This window comes from Hyla sarda, chromosome 3 (assembly GCF_029499605.1).
Source record: "Hyla sarda isolate aHylSar1 chromosome 3, aHylSar1.hap1, whole genome shotgun sequence".
In the NCBI taxonomy this organism is placed as follows: domain Eukaryota; kingdom Metazoa; phylum Chordata; class Amphibia; order Anura; family Hylidae; genus Hyla; species Hyla sarda.
In genome coordinates this window covers 99,683,769-99,703,784 of record NC_079191.1, presented here as the reverse complement: position 1 = coordinate 99,703,784, position 20,016 = coordinate 99,683,769, and positions in this window count along the sequence as shown.

Here is a 20,016-nt window from a genome sequence, read left to right as displayed (position 1 = left end):
CAAAGGGGAACAAATATAAACGATTAAAACTAAATCCTACATGGCTGACAAATGAGGTTAAAAGAGCAATAAACAACAAAAAAATAGCCTTCAAAAAATACAAATCTGATGGGTCAGCTATAACATTTAAACAGTACAAGGAGCTTAATAAAATCTGTAAAAATGTAATAAAAACAGCAAAAATTCAAAATGAGAGACAGGTGGCCAAAGAAAGCAAAACTAATCCTAAATATTTTTTTAGATATATAAATACAAAAAAACCAAGGACAGAGCATGTAGGACCCCTTAATAATGATAATGGGGAGGTTGTCACGGGCGATCAAGAGAAGGCGGAGCTACTGAATGGGTTCTTTAGTTCTGTATATACTATGGAAGAAGGAGCTGACATTGGTCAGGTCAGTGCTGGTAACACATCATATAATGTATTGAACTGGCTTAATGTAGAGATGGTACAAGGTAAGTTAAGTAAAGTAAATGTAAGCAAATCTCCAGGGCCGGATGGACTACACCCAAGAGTTCTTAGAGAGGTAAGTTCAGTAATATCTGTACCCTTGTTCATGATATTTAGAGATTCTCTGGTGTCTGGTATTGTGCCAAGGGACTGGCGCAAGGCTAATGTGGTACCAATCTTCAAGAAGGGCTCTAGGTCTTCGCCAGGCAATTATAGACCGGTAAGTCTAACGTGCATTGTGGGTAAATTGTTTGAAGGACTTATAAGGGATTACATACAGGAATACATAGGGGATAATAGTATTATAAGTGATAGCCAGCATGGGTTTACTAAGGATAGAAGTTGTCAAACCAATCTAATTTGCTTTTATGAAGAGGTGAGTAGAAGCCTTGACAGAGGAATGGCTGTGGATATAGTGTTTCTGGATTTTGCCAAAGCATTTGATACTGTCCCTCACAGACATCTGACAGGTAAGTTAAGGTCCTTGGGCTTGGAAACTTTAGTTTGTAACTGGATTGAACACTGGCTCATGGATCGTACCCAGAGAGTGGTGGTAAATGATTCGTACTCTGATTGGTCCCCGGTTATTAGTGGTGTACCCCAAGGTTCAGTACTGGGCCCGCTGCTGTTTAATTTATTTATCAATGATATAGAGGATGGTATTAACAGCTCTGTTTCTATCTTTGCAGATGACACCAAGCTTTGTAGCACGGTACAGTCTATAGAGGATGTGCATAAGTTACAAGATGACTTGGATAGACTAAGTGTCTGGGCATCCACTTGGCAAATGAGGTTCAATGTGGATAAATGTAAAGTTATGCATCTGGGTACTAATAACCTGCATGCATCGTATGTCTTAGGGGGGATTAAACTGTCAGAGTCACTGGTAGAGAAGGATCTGGGTGTACTTGTAGATCACAGACTACAGAATAGCATGCAATGTCAGGCTGCTGCTTCCAAAGCCGGCAGGATATTGTCATGTATAAAAAGAGGCATGGACTCGAGGGGCAGGGACATAATACTCCCCCTTTATAAAGCATTGGTACGGCCTCACCTGGAATATGCTGTTCAGTTTTGGTCGCCTGTTCATAAAAGGGACACTGCGGAGTTGGAAAGGGTGCAGAGACGCGCGACTAAACTAATATGGGGCATGGAACATCTTAGCTATGAGGAGCGATTAAAGGAGTTACAATTGTTTAGTCTTGAGAAGAGACGTTTAAGGGGGGATATGATAAACGTATATAAGTATATAAATGGCCCATACAAAAAATATGGAGAAAAACTGTTCCAGGTTAAACCCCCCCAAAGGACGAGGGGGCACTCCCTCCGTCTGGAGAAGAAAAGGTTTAGTCTAAAGGGGCGGCACGCCTTCTTTACCGTGAGGACTGTGAATTTATGGAACGGTCTACCTCAGGAACTGGTCACAGCAGGAACAATTAACAGCTTTAAAGCAGGGTTAGATACATTCCTGGAACAAAATAACATTAATGCTTATGCAGAATTATAAAACTACATCCCTTTCCCTTATCCCCTTACATCCTTCCCTTCAATCCCCTGGTTGGACTTGATGGACGTATGTCTTTTTTCAACCATACTAACTATGTAACTATGTAACTATGTAACTATGTAACATAATGGGGGTCATATTCAAAACTCTTTCCGTCAAAAATGTAGCATTTTGTGCCAAAAATTTGGTGCAAGAAAGTTTCTGTCAGATATTCAAAGTGTTTTACATGAGAATGATCCCAGGTTTACACTAATCACACCGGTTTTGCAAAGGTGGACAAGGTTATGTAAATTTCATGTTTTGTCCATTTTACATAAAAAATTTCACACCAGCTCTTTGCTAGCGTAGAAATCCCCAAAATGGTTGTAGTTTATTTTATTTTATTTGTTTTTGTTCTTTTTCTTTTCTTTTTGTGAAAAAGGTGTTATTTAACCCCTTAACGACCAAGGACGTATATGTACTATCAGCAGCCAGGGACCAGCCATTAACCCCTCAGATGCCGTGATCAATACAGATCATGGCATCTGCGGCAGTGCAGCACTTAAAATGGATGATCGGATCACCCGCAGCACTGCCACGGGGATCCGATCACCTGTAATGGCGGACGGAGGTCCCCACATCTGCCTCCGGTTGTCTCCAGGGATCTTCAGCTCTGGTCTGAGATCGAGCAGAAGATCGCCGATAGCACTGAACAGTATTAGCAATCAAATTATTGCAATAAATAGTCCCCTATGAGGACATAAAAAGTGTAACAAAAAAAAAAAAAGTAAGAAAAATCCCTTTCCCCAATAAAAATGTAAAACGTCCCTTTTTCCCATTTTACCCACAAAAAGTGTAAAGAAAATAAAAAATATTTTTACACCGCATGCGTAAATGTCCAAACTATCAAATTATAATGTTATATATTCTGTAGGTGAATGGCGTAAACGTGTAAAAAAAAATCCAAAATTGCTGCTTTTTTTGGTTGCGCCATACATTTTATGGTAAAATTAGTGATGTCCTTACACAGGACAACTGATTGAGCAAAAAACAAGCCCTACTACTCGTCTGTGGATGAAAATTTTAAAGAGTTATGATTTTTAGAAGACGAGGAGGAAAAAACGAAAATGCTAAAATAAAATTGGCCTGGTTCTTAAGAACTGTCCAGAGTAGAAGAAAATCCCCAAAGCAAACATATGCTGCTCTGGACAGTTCCTGAAATGGACAGAGATGTCAGCAGAGAGCACTGTGGTCATGATGAGAGCTCTGTGTTCCAAAAAGAAAAGAATTTCCTCTGTAGTATTCAGAAGCTAATAAGTACTGGAAGGATTAAGATTTTTTAATAGAAGTAATTTACAAATCTGTTTAACTTTCTGGCACTAGTAGATTAACCCCTTAAGGACCGGGTTTTTTTCTGTTTTTGCATTTTTGTTTTTTGTTCCTTGCCTGTAAAAAATCATAACTCTTTCAGTTTTGCACCTAAAAATTCATATGATTGCTTATTTTTTGCGCCACCAATTCTACTTTGTAATGACGTCAGTCATTTTGCCCAAAAATCTACGGTGAAACAGAAAAAAAATCATTGTGCGACAAAATTGAAGAAAAAACTTCAGTTTGTAAATTTTGGGGGCTTCCGTTTCTACGTAGTACATTTTTTGGTAAAAATGATACCTTATCTTTATTCTGTAGGTCCATACGATTAAAATGATACCCTACTTATATAGGTTTGATTTTGTCGGACTTCTGGAAAAAATCATAACTACATGCAGGAAAATTTATACGTTTAAAATTGTCATTTTCTGACCCCTATAACCTTTTTATTTTTCCGTGTATGGGGCGGTGTGAGGGCTCATTTTTTGCGCCGTGATCTGAATTTTTTAATGGTACCATTTTTGCATTGATAGGACTTATTGATCGCTTTTTATTCATTTTTAAATGATACAAAAAGTGACCAAAAATGCACTATTTTGGACTTTTGAATTTTTTTGCGCGCACGCCATTGACCGAGCGGTTTAATTAATGATATATTTTTATAATTAGGACATTTCCGCACAGGGCGATACCATATATGTTTATTTTTATTTACACTGTGTTTCTTTTTATTGGAAAATGGGGGTGATTCAAACTTTTAATAGGGGAGGAGTTAAATGATCTTTATTCACCTTTTTTTTTTCACTTTTTTTTTGCAGTGTTATAGCTCCCATAGGGACCTATAACACTGCACACACTGATCTTCATCATCGATTGCTGGTTTCTCATAGGAAACCAGTGATCGACAATTCTGCCGCATGACTGCTCATGCCTGGATCTCAGGCACTGAGCAGTCATTCGGCGATCGGACAGCGAGGAGGCAGGTAGGGGCCCTCCCGCTGTCCTGTCAGCTGTTCGGGATGCTGCGATTAGCCGCGGCTATCCCGAACAGCCCGACTGAGCTAGCCGGCAACTTTCACTTTCGCTTTTAGCCGCGCGGCTCAGCTCTGAGCGCATGGCTAAAGGGTTAATAGCGCGCGGCGCCGCGATCGTCGCTGCGCGCTATTAGAGGCGGTTACTGTGTAACCCCGCGTTATATCAGGAGAGCAGGACCAAGGACGTACCAGTATGTCCTTGGTCCTTAAGGGGTTAAAAAAAATAGTTTTCCATCGGAGTACCCCTTTAAGGCCAAAATAGGCTTTGTCCTTAAGGGGTTAATCAATTATTGAAAAATAAATATTATTGAACAATGTTAATAAAAAAAAAAATGTTCCCGGTCACAGCACCTGCACTCATATTTAACCCCTGGACATGTTTCACTTACACAGTTATTTCTTGTGTGGGCACTAGTAATCATGGAATATTATGTGAGATGCTTCTGCCAGAATTTTCCGTGATTCAAAATTTTGGCACCAAAATCGACAAATTAGGCGCAAAAAAAAATAAAATAAAAGTGGCACAAAATGAACTCTCACATATTTTCAAATCAGCAAATAAGACCTTTGGAAATATTAGGAGAAAAAAAGAGGTGTGATTAATATTGGTGGAACAGAAATTACAATAGCTTTTGAATATCTCCCCTATGGTGTACCACACAGGATAGAGAAACATACAGGTTCTGCTGCAGATGTTACTGGGTATGCATGAAATCTGCACTGAAAATCCACAACAAATTGACATCTGCACCACATGTCAAATTCTGCATGGAAAAAGTATGCAGCACGTGGTCGAGAACAGTAAAATGTACTACAATCCAATGTGGATTCTGCACAAAGAAGAAAATTAGGATGCACTTACCGGACGTTCGTGGAAAAGCTGGGTGAAGTTTATTGACTTAAAGTGTACCCGTCAGATTTAACAAAAAAATGTTTTTTAATATATCACTTAGTACCTAATCCTGACCGTGTACATCTAATTTTTATGTGTCTAGAACCTTTATTTATTTTTTTATTACACTTTTAAATTTAGATTACTAGTCTGAATCCCTCTCAAAGGGAGGAGGCGTGGCCTCACTGTGCAGGTCTCCGCCACCTCCCTCATTATGCTGTCTGCTCACATCTCCCGTAGCATTAGCAAAACTATAACTCCCAGCTTGTCCTCACTGACAGTAGCGGGACACAAGCTGACAGGGGGAGGATTTTTCCCTCCAGCTGTGAGCCCTGCTCTCACAGCTGTCAATCAAGGAAGTGTGTCCATGACATAGGTGATGACTCATGGACACAGCAGGACTAGTATGTGTCCAAGCAGGCAGGGGGGGCAGTTGTTTGACTGGCTTTTTCAGTATGAAATACTGAAAATTTTCTAATGAAAGCAATTGCAAAACCTATTGGTTTTGCATGCTTTACAACATATCATAAGTTTTTGTATCTGACAGTGCTCATTTAAGGTAAAGTTACATCGTCAATAGAGGAAGGGAGAGACACAGATACCAGCTCCGGAGGAGATGGGAAGGAGGTGACGGTTCATTTCATAGTATGAACTGCTTCATCACGCTTACTTCCCTACTCCTCTGGAGCTGGTATCTATGTCTCTCCCTTCCTCCATTGACGATGTAACTTTGCCTTAAGTCAATAAACTTCACCCAGCTTTTACACGAACATCCGGTGAGTGCATCCTTATTTTCTTCTATGTGCATATTTTATTTGCATTTTTTCTGGGTTTATGCACCACTGCCTTGTTGATTACCAACGCTACCTTTCGCCATCACTGTCTATTGCCTAAATTACGGTATCTTCATTCTATGCTTAAAGGGGTAGTCCAGTAGTGAAAAATGTATCCCCTATCCTAAGGATAGGGGATAAGTTTCAGATCGCGGGGGGTCCGACCGTTGGGGCCCCCCGCGATCTCCTGTATGGGGCCCCAGCTCGCTGGCTAGATAGCGCGTGTTGACCACCGCACTAGCGGCGGCCGATACACCCCCTCAATACAACTCTATGGCAGAGCCGGAGATTGCTGAAGGCAGCGCTCTGGCTCTGCCATAGAGTTGTATTGAGGGGGCGTGTCAGCCGCCGCTTCGTGCAGTGGTCAACACGCCCCCTTCCCGCGGGCTGTCAGGGCCCCGCACAGCAGATTGCGGATGGCCCCAGCGTTCGGACCCCCCGCGATCTGAAACTTATCCCCTATCCTTAGCATAGGGGATACGTTTTTCACCACTGCATATCTCCTTTAAAAGGACTGGTTTATCTTCACTATAACAGTATAGCCAATGTGGATTCTACCTGCACAAATCTGGAAAGACTTGATGCGTAATGAATTGCAATTTGTGAATTGCCCTCAAAGTGGGGCTGTGCTGTTAAAGGTGTGACTCTAAATTCCTGTGATGTTCAGTGATGGCTATGATCAAGCACCACAACATAATACAAAAAAATGGCAGATGTACACATAGCTTAACAGGACATGTCGTCCAGTCCGTGGCTGATCTATAGATAATGAAATGATAAGCCTCCATCAAGTCAACACGTACTTGTCAATTGATAATCCAACAAAAAAGACTAAAAGAAAATGAGGATAAGAGGGCTACCTAATACTATACCGGTTAAGGTAACATGAGTATTCTACTGTAAAACAGACATAAAACAAGAGGTGGCACTTCTTGGATCATTAGCATTGTGCAATAAAGTCATAGATGCTTAAAAGTCCTTTGAAGCCGCTCCAGCCTCTTTAGTGTGCTCTGAAATGAGATACGCCAGCTATTTATCCAGTCTTTCAAAGTACGACCCGTAGTACTTCTGAATCCATTCACTTATTTCCAAACTGGAGCCAGGCCTGGAGATGAGAAGAAAGAGGCCTGGGTATAGACACTGGTGAGCACTGCCACCGATCATTAGCTCATTTTCAGATATATAACACTGTGATTAGTGGGGATAAAGCAATGGCTACTGTCAGAGATGGTGGGACTTATCATGGCAGCTGTTGCCCAGCATACCGAAGATGGTGGATCTTAATACAAATCTATATAGTTAACTACAAAGTATACAGTTTTAACATATATATAAAAAGTTTTTCAATCCTATATGAGTCCCCTTTAAACACTCTTAAAGTCTTGTGACAGAAGGCTCAGGGCCATATTTACTAAGCAGCTTTAGATCGTAAGACATACTTTATGCCTCCATAAATCACCTTATAGCTCACTCAAGTGAATGGGATGTGACTGAGGATTTATTTCCTTTACAGCTAAGTGGCACTTGGTAAACATTTTCCCAGATGAATTCAATCTTTGAAGAGAGCATTACAATACATCTAAGATGCTGAACCATGGCAAGTTCAAGGGTTTGCGGAAAGTAAGACTCAAACATTAAAGTTCACGGTTTCCAATAAAAGGAGTAATACTAGAGCTGGGTAAAATGTGACAATGATCGTAGTGACTCATTGTTAGTCGGACTGTCTTAAATGTGACTATGGGCTCAGCTCCATACAAGCTCTGAGTTACACAGATCTGTGATACCGCACCTATAGAGGTCTATAAGGTCCTATTGTATTCTTCATACGGATGTTTTGTCTGTTCTATCTAGTTTTGTGCAACAAAAGTAGCACAGAGCCATAGGAACACTGGGGGAGATTTATCAAAACCTGTGCAGAGGAAGAGTGGCGCAGTTGCCCATAGCAACCAATCAGATTGCTTCTTTCATTTTCCACAGGCCTCTTTAGAGCCAATTGAGATTTTAGTTATTTTTCAAGTTGCTGTGCCCGGTTCTGCAGCCTGTCCCATTCACATGCATAGAATGACTAGGGAAAAAGGTAGGTTTTCCAGCTTCCATAAAAACAAGGGCTCAGATTTATCAAACTGTGTGAGAGAAAAAGTGGAGTGAATTTCCCACAGCAACCAATCACAGTTCAGCTAATGAGCTGTGGTAAAGTGAAAGCTGAGCTGTGATTGGTTGCTGTGGGAAATTCACTCCACTTTTTCTCTCACACAGTTTGATAAATCTGGGCCAATAAGTTTATTTCAAACCATTAACCCTTTGGAGGGTTTTCCAGTTTTTGCACTTTCATTTTTTCCTCCTTACCTTTTAACCTCTTAAGGACCCAGCCATTTTACACCTTAGGACCCGGCCATTTTTTGAACATCTGACCACTGTCACTTTAAACATTAATAACTCTGGAATGCTTTTAGTTATCATTCTGATTCCGAGATAGTTTTTTTCGTGACATATTCTACTTTAACATAGTGGTAAAATTTTTTGGTAACATGCATCCTTTCTTTGTGAAAAATCCCAAAATTTTATGAAAAATCTGAAAATTTTGCCTTTTTCTAACTTTGAAGCTCTCTAAGTGATATAAATGTAAGCAAATCCCCAGGGCCGGATGGACTACACCCAAGAGTTCTTAGAGAGGTAAGTTCAGTAATATCTGTACCCCTGTTCATGATATTTAGAGATTCTCTGGTGTCTGGTATTGTGCCAAAGGACTGGCGCAAGGGCTCTAGGTCTTCCCCAGGAAACTATAGACCGGTAAGTTTAACGTGCATTGTGGGTAAATTGTTTGAAGGACTTATAAGGGATTACATACAGGAATACATAGGGGATAATTGTATTATAAGTGATAGCCAGCATGGGTTTACTAAGGATAGAAGTTGTCAAACCAATCTAATTTGCTTTTATGAAGAGGTGAGTAGAAGCCTTGACAGAGGAATGGCTGTGGATATAGTGTTTCTGGATTTAGCTAAAGCGTTTGATACTGTCCCTCATAGACGTCTGACAGGTAAGTTAAGGTCTTTGGGTTTGGAAACTTTAGTTTGTAACTGGATTGAACACTGGCTCATGGATCGTACCCAGAGAGTGGTGGTCAATGATTCGTACTCTGATTGGTCCCCGGTAATTAGTGGTGTACCCCAAGGTTCAGTACTGGGCCCACTGCTGTTTAATTTATTTATCAATGATATAGAGGATGGTATTAACAGCTCTGTTTCTATCTTTGCAGATGACACCAAGCTTTGTAGCACGGTACAGTCTATAGAGGATGTGCATAAGTTACAAGATGACTTGGATAGACTAAGTGTCTGGGCATCCACTTGGAAAATGAGGTTCAATGTTGATAAATGTAAAGTTATGCATCTTGGTACTAATAACCTGCATGCGTCGTATGTCTTAGGGGGGATTAAACTGTCAGAGTCACTGGTAGAGAAGGATCTGGGTGTACTTGTAGATCACAGACTACAGAATAGCATGCAATGTCAGGCTGCTGCTTCCAAAGCCGGCAGGATATTGTCATGTATCAAAAGAGGCATGGACTCAAGGGCCAGGGACATAATACTCCCCCTTTATAAAGCATTGGTACGGCCTCACCTGGAATATGCTGTTCAGTTTTGGGCACCTGTCCATAAAAGGGACACTGCGGAGTTGGAAAGGGTGCAGAGACGCGCGACTAAACTAATATGGGGCATGGAACATCTTAGCTATGAGGAGCGATTAAAGGAGTTACAATTGTTTAGTCTTGAGAAGAGACGTTTAAGGGGGGATATGATAAATGTATATTAGTATATTAATGGACCATACAAAAAATATGGAGAAAAACTGTTCCAGGTTAAACCCCCCCAAAGGACGAGGGGGCACTCCCTCCGCCTGGAGAAGAAAAAGTTTAGTCTCAAGGGACGACACGCCTTCTTTACCGTGAGGACTGTGAATTTATGGAACGGTCTACCTCAGGAACTGGTCACAGCAGGAACAATTAACAGCTTTAAAACAGGATTAGATACATTTATGGAACAAAATAACATTAATGCTTATGAAGAAATATAAAATCCCATCCCTTCCCCAATATCGCGCCACACCCCTACCCCTTAATTCCCTGGTTGAACTTGATGGACATATGTCTTTTTTCGACCGTACTAACTATGTGCCAGAACAGCAAAAAAAAAAAAACACATGCCATACCATTTTGGAAACAAGACCCCTTGAGGAACGTAACAAGGAATTAAGTGAGCCTTAATACCCCACAGGTGTTTCACGGCTTTTGCATATGTAAAAAAATAAAAAATAAATTCACTAAAATGTGTTTTTCCCCCCAAATTTCACATTTTTGCAAGGGTTAATAGCACAAAATACCCCCCAAAATTTGAAACCCCATCTCTTCTGAGTATGGAGGTACCCCATAAGTTGACCTGTAGTGCACTATGGGTGAACAACAATGCTCAGAAGAGAAGGAGTCATATTTAGCTTTTTGAGAGCAAATTTTGCTCGGGGGGCATGTCGCATTTAGGAAGCCCCTATGGTGCCAGGACAGCAAAATAACCCCCACATGGCATACCATTTTGGAATCTAGACCCCTTGAGGAACGTAACAAGGGGTACAGTGAGCATTTACCCCCACTGGTGTCTGTCAGATCTTTGGAAAAGTGGGCTGTACGAAATTTTTTATTTGCACAGCCCACTGTTCCAAAGATCTGTCAGACACCAGTGGGGTGTAAATTCTCACTGCACCCCTCATTACATTCCGTGAGGGGTGTAGTTTCCGAAATGGGGTCACATGTGGGGTTTTGTTTTTTTGCGTTTGTCAAAACCGCTGTAACAATCAGCCACCCCTGTGCAAATCACCTCAAATGTACATGGTGCACTCTCCCTTCTGGACCTTGTTGTGCGCCCCCAGAGCACTTTGCACTTTTCGGGAGAAATTGCGTTACAAATTTTGGGGGGCTTTTTTTTCTTTTACCTCTTATCAAAATGAAAAGTATAGGGCAACACCAGCATGTTAGTGTAATCAATTTATTTTTTTACACTAACATGCTGGTGTAGACCCCAACTTCACCTTTTCATAAGGTGTCAAGGCCACCTATTTAGAGTGGGTCCCTAACGTCCCTAGCATAAAATGGCGTAGCACTGGGCGGCGACCACCACCGCCGTGACACCAGTGCCCACAGGGGGAACGACCCACTGGCAGAGCGGCCCCAACGCCACTCAAACCAGTCCATGGGTCGCACCTCCCCGCAGACACGGCGCCATGGCAGCAAATGACGCCGCACAGCACCACACCAGTGTGAACAGGATGTTATAGCACACTTACCATGCTCTCCCAGCCAAACTGGGAGGCTGCCAGGAAAGAAAAGGCCCATGTGTAGCTAACTACTACTTATATAGGGTTGGGCTGAGGGGGTAAGGAAGAGTGCAGACAACATGTTCAAAAAAAAAAAAAAAAGAGGGGATAGAAAACACAATGTGTACTCAGGTAGAAAACAGACATGGTGCACATCTACAATCTTGCACAATGATCCAATTGCTTCTCAGCATAATTTCAAAAACTAACAGGTTGTTAGTATTTACATTTTGGTCAAAAAGTACAAAGCCCACTCGCCACGTCAAGGCCAACTATTTAGAGTGGGTCCCTAACGTCCCTAGCATAAAATGGCGTAGCACTGGGCGGCGACCACCACCGCCGAAACACCAGTGCCCACAGGGGGAACGACCCACTGGCAGAGCGGCCCCAACACCACTCAAACCAGTCCATGGGTCGCACCTCCCCGCAGACACGGCGCCACGGCAGCAACGGACGCCGCACAGCACCACACCAGTGTGAACAGCATGTTATAGCACACTTACCATGCTCTCCCAGTCAAACTGGAAGGCTGCCAGGAAAGAAAAGGCCCATGTGTAGCTAACTACTACTTATATAGGGTTGGGCTGAGGGGGTGGGGAAGAGTGCAGACAACATGTTTAAAAAAAAAAAAAAAAAGAGGGGATAGAAAACACAATGTGTACTCAGGTAGAAAACAGACATGGTGCACATCTACAATCTTGCACAATGATCCAATTGCTTCTCAGCATAATTTCAAAAACTAACAGGTTGTTAGTATATACGTTTAACATGTGTCTGCACTCTTCCCCACCCCCTCAGCCCAACCCTATATAAGTAGTAGTTAGCTACACAAGGGCCATTTCTTTCCTAGCAGCCTCTCAGCTGTTACACCTTGTTCACACTGGTGTGGTGCTGTGCGGCGTCTGTTGCTGCCGTGGCGCCGTGTCTGTGGGGGGGTGCGGCCCATATACTGGTTTGAGTGGCATTGGGGCCGCTCTGCCAGTGGGTCGTTCCCCCCCGTGGGCACTGGTGTCGCGGCGGTGGTGGTCGCCGCCCAGTGCTACGCCATTTTATGCTAGGGACGTTAGGGACCCACTCTGAATAGGTGGCCTTGATGTGGCGAGTGGGCCTGTACTTTTTGATAAAAAATGTATATTAACAACCTGTTAGTTTTTGATATTATGCTGAGAAGCAATCAGATCATTATACAAGATTGTAGATGTGCGACCATGTATGTTTCTACTACCTGAATTCATGCAATTATGATGCAGTTTTTGACCCTTCTCACAGGGCACCAGCAGCATTACAGTTGCGACTGAGGTTGTTGCGTCCCAAGTTCTGGCTTTCTGCATGTTCTTCTATACCTCCTGCACTTGCTTCTTCACTGTAATCTAGCAAGAGACAGGGGGGGGGGGGGGGGGCTTCTTTGGTGTTATGTCTGTTGTTTCCTTCTTTTACAGAGTATCCTATAAACCTTTGAGCTTCAGAAAACTCATTTGGATCCATACTGCTTTATCTTATGCTCATCATATACATTCTTACTGTGTTAGGCTGGGTTCACATCACATTTTCAGCCATACAGGACTGCATACGGCTGGGGGAGCTAAAACCGGGCGCTCCCGTATCCCTGCTGTATGCCGCCCGTATGAAATTCATTTCAATGAGCCGACCGGAGTGAAGCGCTGACTCCGGTTGGCTAAATTTTGCCCCGTATGCGGTTTTCCACCGTAAATGAATTACATACAGGTGGCATACGGCAGGGATACGGGAGTGCTCCCCCAGCCGTATGTGTCCCCATATGGCTGAAAACGTGATGTGAACCCAGCCTTAGATGGGACGCAATGCAGGATGCTGTACAGGTATTGCCATATCAGCCACATACAGTTCTGGATGTGACTATGTCTATATTGGAGTTCACATCTGTACACATGGAATACAGACCAATATTTATGCTGACTCATAGGGGACATTTATCAATGTTTGCTTATGTAGCGTATTTTTCGCTGTATAAGACGCTCTTTTTCTTCAACCAAAACTGGGGTGAAAAAGTCGGTGCATCTTATACGGCGAATATACCCCTATCGCGGCGGTCCCTGCGGCCATCAACGGCAGGGACCCGCGGCTAATACAGGACATCACCAATCGCGGTGATGCCCTGTATTAACCCTTCAGATGTGGCGATCAAAGCTGACCGCCGCGTCTGAAGGGAAAGTGACACTAACCTGGCTGTTCAGTCGGGCTTTTCGGGACCGCCGTGATTTCTCCGTAGCGGTCTCGAACAGCCCGACTGAATAGCCGGGTTAGTGCTTACAGGACACCGGGAGGGACCTTACCTGCCTCCTCGGTGTCTTCTCCGTTCAGGGATCCCCTGTATGGCCGGCGCTCTCCTTCCTCGTCATCACGTCGTCGCGTACGTGCGTCGGCATGCGTAACGACGTGATGGCGGTGACGGAGAGCGAGGATACCCGGCCGGCAGCAGAGACGTTCCGGAGCGACGGGGACACGGCGACAGCAATGGAGCGACATCCAGGGCAGCAGTGACGGATCCGGAGCGGCGGGGACACGTGAGTATTACCTCCTATGCAGTGGTCTTCAATCTGCGGACCTCCAGATGTTGCAAAACTACAACTCCCAGCATGCCCGGACAGCCAACGGCTGTCCGGGCATGCTGGGAGTTGTAGTTTTGCAACATCTGGAGGTCCGCAGGTTGAAGACCACTATTGGGTTCAAAATCTTTATTTTTTTAGATTTTGCACCTATAAATTGGGTGCGTCTTATACGCTGGTGCGTCCTATAGGGCGAAAAATACGGTATTCCTTTTTTTAGTTATTTTTTCCTTACAATTTTTTTTTGCTTACGTGGGACTTCTTTATCAACTGGTTTCATTCTGTTGATACATTTCTTTTACGTAAGCAATTATTATTATTATTTATTTTTTTGCTTTGGTGGTGGCTTTTTAAATTTAGTAGGTTTTTTCATACAATGCGACTTTTGCACTTGATAAATCTCTGACCACTGCAAGTCAAAAATCACTTTTTGCTTTTGCATGCATGTATCTTTTTTTGCTCAGGGCACTGCACAAAAATTCACACAAAAATAGAGTAGTCGCACTTTTACCATTTTAAACAAGAAAAAACTACTAAATGCTTTGATAAATGTCCCCCATAGTGTTTGTGCACATAACATTGCATGGACAAGTTTTTTTTTAAAGGAATTATCTTTATTGTGTTTGCAGCGTTTGATAAAGGTCCAAAGATAGGATTGAAATGTGACACATTACAAAAGAAAAAAAAATATTCAGTAAGCAAATATAAGCAAATAGTTCTTAGTATTTTAGCACATCAAAGCTTAAAGGTTTTTTTTTTCCCCCAGGGAAACCTAATATTTAAATTATAACCATCATTAAAAAAAAATATGTCATACATATATGTCAAATGTTTTGATCGGTCAGGGTTCCAGTGCTGAGACCCCCACTGATCAGCCGGGATTGCACTTCAATCCTTGGACCAGCGATTATAGCAGTTCCATTATATGGAATCTATGAAACCTGTGATTTGCAAAGAGATGGGTAGAATGCAGTGCCTGGGAGTTATACCTAAAGCCAGCCTACATCTAGAGATTGGTGGGGGGCTCAGCACTGAGACCCTGACTGACCAAAACTTTTTTTTTTTTATGGCAGTAACACTTAAACTCAATGATGTTTCACTTCCACAGCAGGGAGCAGCAGCGGGGGAAGAGGGGAAAGTAAGTATGTCTGCTTTTATTTATTTTTTTATGAATGGGGTGGCATAGAGTTAAATGGGTTAGCCAACATAAGGTGGCTTTAGTACCCACCTGCCTGACAGTAATGGGCATGCTTAGGAAGGATCTGTGCTTGTATTGGGGCTAAATGCCTGTGTTCTGAGTCCACCACAATGTTGCAGCTTTTTTTGTGTGAAATGATTATTTCCTGTTCCTTTTCTTCCTCCCACCAATCAGCCACCACACCCATTACCCACCTCAGCTCCTTTCCATGTGTGCTGTGCTTGAAACTACAATTCCCTGCAGCCCTTTGAAGAATCATCTCCCTCCTACCCAGCGGTCGCTCCACCCATTAAAGCACAGACAGGCTCCCTTTCACACTTGACCATTTTTGTAATAGCTCAGGCCGCACTGCAACCTGCGAAAATACAGAGACAACATTTAGTATGCTGCTAAAAATGAACATCGGGGCAAAGATCACATAAGAATTGCAAAACCAGCCATCAAACACAGGTACAGACACTATATTATAAACTACAATAACTTTACAGCCCCTTTAGCCCATTTAAAAAAAATTCCTGGAATACCCCTTTAAGAATAAGATTTCCCTGGAAAATCTCCTTAACCTATCAAACGATCAGCAGCTGCAAAAGAAGAAATCAGAGATACTATGATAATCAGTTTTGAGCTATAGGCAAAGACACATAGTGAAAGCCTATCTGATCATGGCAGGCTGTAGTGACCATTGATGTCAATGAGACACATGGCATAAGATCATTTCAGTCTGGTCAGTAATCCTTTAATTTCCAGTAGAATCTCTAAAGCGAGTCAAAGGTCAGATGCGGGATTAGAGAGGCCGTCTGCTCCGTGTGACAGTAAATGATGATTTACAACACCTACTAAACTTGCTTCCTAAACATTTTCTACGTGTCAGATTTCTACTGACTCTATCTGTCTCCATTTACAATTACCCAATGCTTTAAAAAAAAGGTTAATATAACAGCTGTATAGGTAAAAGTATACAGCATTAAGAAATATAGCCTGAAATTATATCAATAGCCATAAACTGTATTGCTATTGGCAAACTACAATTCCTATTATATATACTTGGGCCTTCTCATTACATTCTGCTGAGAATTCCTACAGATATATTACAGCTATGGGGACTATCATTAATATATTATACACTACTACATGCCCCATCTTAGTACAATCTAGGAGAGATTCATGTATAGTAATATACAGTATATGTTAATGGCACTAAATATCTTGTGGGCATTATTATTGATTCTACAGAACCATAATACATACGTTTTGGGGCCTTCCTTTGCCTCGTCTTTCTCTGATTTATTTCATTAGAAGGATATTATGGTGGCCTTTGCGTTAGGTTCACGGTGAATCCAAAAGAAAAATATATATCTGGCATGTTTCATTGGATGCTACCGTATTTTTCGCCCTATAGGACGCACCGGCGTATAAGACGCACCCAATTTATAGGTGCAAAATCTAAAAAAATTAAGGTTTTGAACCCAATAGGAACCACTGCATAGGAGGTAATACTCACGTGTCCCCGCCGCTCCGGACCCGTCACCGCTGCCCTGGATGTCGCTCCATCGCTGTCACCGTGTCCCCGTCGCTCCGGAACGTCTCTGCTGCCGGCCAGGTATCCTCGCTCTCCGTCACTGCCATCACGTCATTATGCACCCCGACGCACGTACGCGACGACGTGATGACGAGGAAGGAGAGCGCGGGCCATACAGGGGATCCCTGAACGGAGAAGACACCGAGGAGGCAGGTAAGGTCCCTCCCGGTATCCTGTAAGCACTAACCTGGCTAATCAGTCAGGCTGTTAGTGACCGCCGTGGCGGTCCCGAACAGCCCGACTGAGCAGCTGGGTTAGTGTCACTTTTCCTTCAGACGCGGCGGTCAGCTTTGATCGCCGCGTCTGAAGGGTTAATACAGGGCATCACCGCGATCGGTGATGTCCTGTATTAGCCGTGGGTCCCGGCCGTTGATGGCCACAGGGACCGCCGTGATAGGGGTGTATTCGCCGTATAAGACGCACCGACTTTTCCCCCCCAGTTTTGGGGAAGAAAAAGTGCGTCTTATACGGTGAAAAATGCGGTATATTGCAGACGTATTCTCTCTAAGGGTATGTTCACACGGTGGAATTGCTGTGTGGAATTCGGAATAAGAACTGTGACGGAACTTGCGCCGGAATTTACTGTAAAATAATTTGAATGGGACTCCGCAGTCCTATTCAGACAGCAGAATTTCTGTGGTGGTCATTCTGCCATGAAAATTCTGCTTTCTGAATTCCGGCAAGATATAAGACTATATTTTGCGGATTTCCGTGGCGGAATCCATTGAAATCAATGGGGCTTGAATTTCAGCAGAATTTTGTGCACACAGAATTCCACCGCAATTCCGTTAAGCAAACTTTGCTTGAACGGAATTTCTGTGTGAATATACCCATGGAGTGCTTTATGGTACTTATATGCAGCTTTATGAGGGATCGGTCCTGTCAAACTAAACTGATCAGCTTTTATGAGGAGGTGATCTCCAGACTGGACCAGGGGGAATCGCTGGATGTCGTTTATCTGGATTTTTCCAAAGCATTTGATATGGTGCCACATAAAAGGCAGGTGCATAAAATGAGAGGGATTGGGCTGGAGGAGAATGTGTGTGTCACGATTCCGGCTGGCAGGTAGTGGATCCTCTGTGTCAGCGAGGGATTGGCGTGGACCGTGCTAGTGGACCGGTTCTAAGAGGCTACTGGTTTTCACCAGAGCCCGCCGCAAAGCGGGATGGTCTTGCTGCGGCAGTAGCAACCAGGTCGTATCCACTAGCAACGGCTCTACCTCGCTGACTGCTGAGAAGGCGTGGGACAGAAGGACTAGGCAGAGGCAAGGTCAGACGTAGCAGAAGGTCGGGGGCAGGCGGCAAGGTTCGTAGTCAGGAAGGGTAGCAGAAGATCAGGTAACACAGGCTTTGGACAACACTAAACGCTTTCACTGGCACAAGGCAACAAGATCCGGCAAGGGAGTGCAAGGGAGGAGACTAGATATATCCAGGGAACAGGTGGGAACCAATTAAGCTAATTGGGCCAGGCACCAATCATTGGTGCACTGGCCCTTTAAGTCTCAGAGAGCTGGCGCGCGCGCGCCCTAGAGAGCGGAGCCGCGCGCGCCAGCACAAGACAGCAGGGGACCGGGACGGGTAAGTGACCTGGGATGCGATTCGCGAGCGGGCGCGTCCCGCTGTGCGAATCGCATCCCCAACGGCCATGACAGTGCGGCGCTCCCGGTCAGCGGGACCGACCGGAGCGCTGCAGGGAGAAAGACGCCGTGAGCGCTCCGGGGAGGAGCGGGGACCCGGAGCGCGAGGCGTAACAGTACCCCCCCCCTTAGGTCTCCCCTTCTCTTTGTCCAGTAACTGCCTCCCCTGGGATGAGGACACCGGGAAAGAATGGAGGGTTTCCTCAATGGCAGGCAGTACAACAGGAGTGGGAATGGGGAGGGAGGGCAGAGGGCGAGACCTGGCACGGGGCAGTGTGACACCAGGACGGGGGCCATGGGGTGGCACAGAGGCTTGCCTGACGGGACTGGGAGGGGGGGAGAGGCACTTCCTGTGGCAGGCAGAGTCCCAGTTCCTGATCTCCCCGGTGGTCCAATCAATGGTGGGGGAATGAAGCCGGAGCCAAGGCAGACCGAGGAGAACCTCAGAGGTACAGTTGGGGAGAATGAAAAATTCAATCCTCTCAAGGTGGGGTCCAATAGACATGAGGAGGGGCTCAGTGCGGTAACGCACGGTGCAGTCCAATCTGGCTCCGTTGACCGCGGAAATGTAGAGCGGCTTGACGAGACGGGTCACCGGGATGCTGAATTTATTAACAAATGACTCCAAAATAAAATTTCCTGAGGCACCGAAGTCCAAGCAGGCCACGGCTGAGAGGGAGGAGCTGGCTGAAGAAGAAATCCGCACGGGTACCGTGAGACGTGGAGGAGCAGACTTGGAACCAAGAGACGCCACACCCACGTGAGCTGGGTGCGTGCGTGCGTTCCCCAGGCGTGGAGGGCGGATAGGGCAATCCACCAAGAAATGCTCGGTACTGGCACAGTAAAGACAGAGATTTTCTTCCCTGCGGCGATTCCTCTCTTCCTGGGTCAGGCGAGACTTATCCACTTGCATGGCCTCCTCGGCGGGAGGCCCAGGCGTAGATTGCAACGGATACTGTGGGAGAGGTGCCCAGAGATCTAAGTCTTTTTCCTGGCGGAGCTCTTGGTGTCGCTCAGAAAAACGCATGTCAATGCGGGTAGCTAGATGGATGAGTTCTTGCAGATTGGCAGGAATCTCTCGTGCGGCCAGCACATCCTTGATGCTACTGGATAGGCCTTTTTTAAAGGTCGCGCAGAGAGCCTCGTTATTCCAGGATAGTTCTGAAGCAAGAGTACGGAATTGTACGGCATACTCGCCAACGGAAGAATTACCCTGGACCAGGTTCAGCAGGGCAGTCTCGGCAGAAGAAGCTCGGGCTGGTTCCTCGAAGACACTCCGGAGTTCAGTGAAGAAGGCCTGGACTGTGGCTGTGGCAGGATCATTGCGGTCCCAGAGCGGTGTGGCCCAAGACAAGGCCTTTCCTGAGAGAAGGCTTACTACGAACGCCACCTTAGACCGTTCTGAAGGAAACAAGTCCGACATCATCTCCATATGTAGGGAACATTGAGACAAAAATCCACGGCAGAGTCTGGAGTCCCCATTAAATTTGTCCGGCAGGGACAAGCGGAGGCTAGGAGCGGCCACTCGCTGCGGAGGAGGTGCAGGAGCTGGCGGAGGAGATGGTTGCTGCTGTAGCAGAGGCA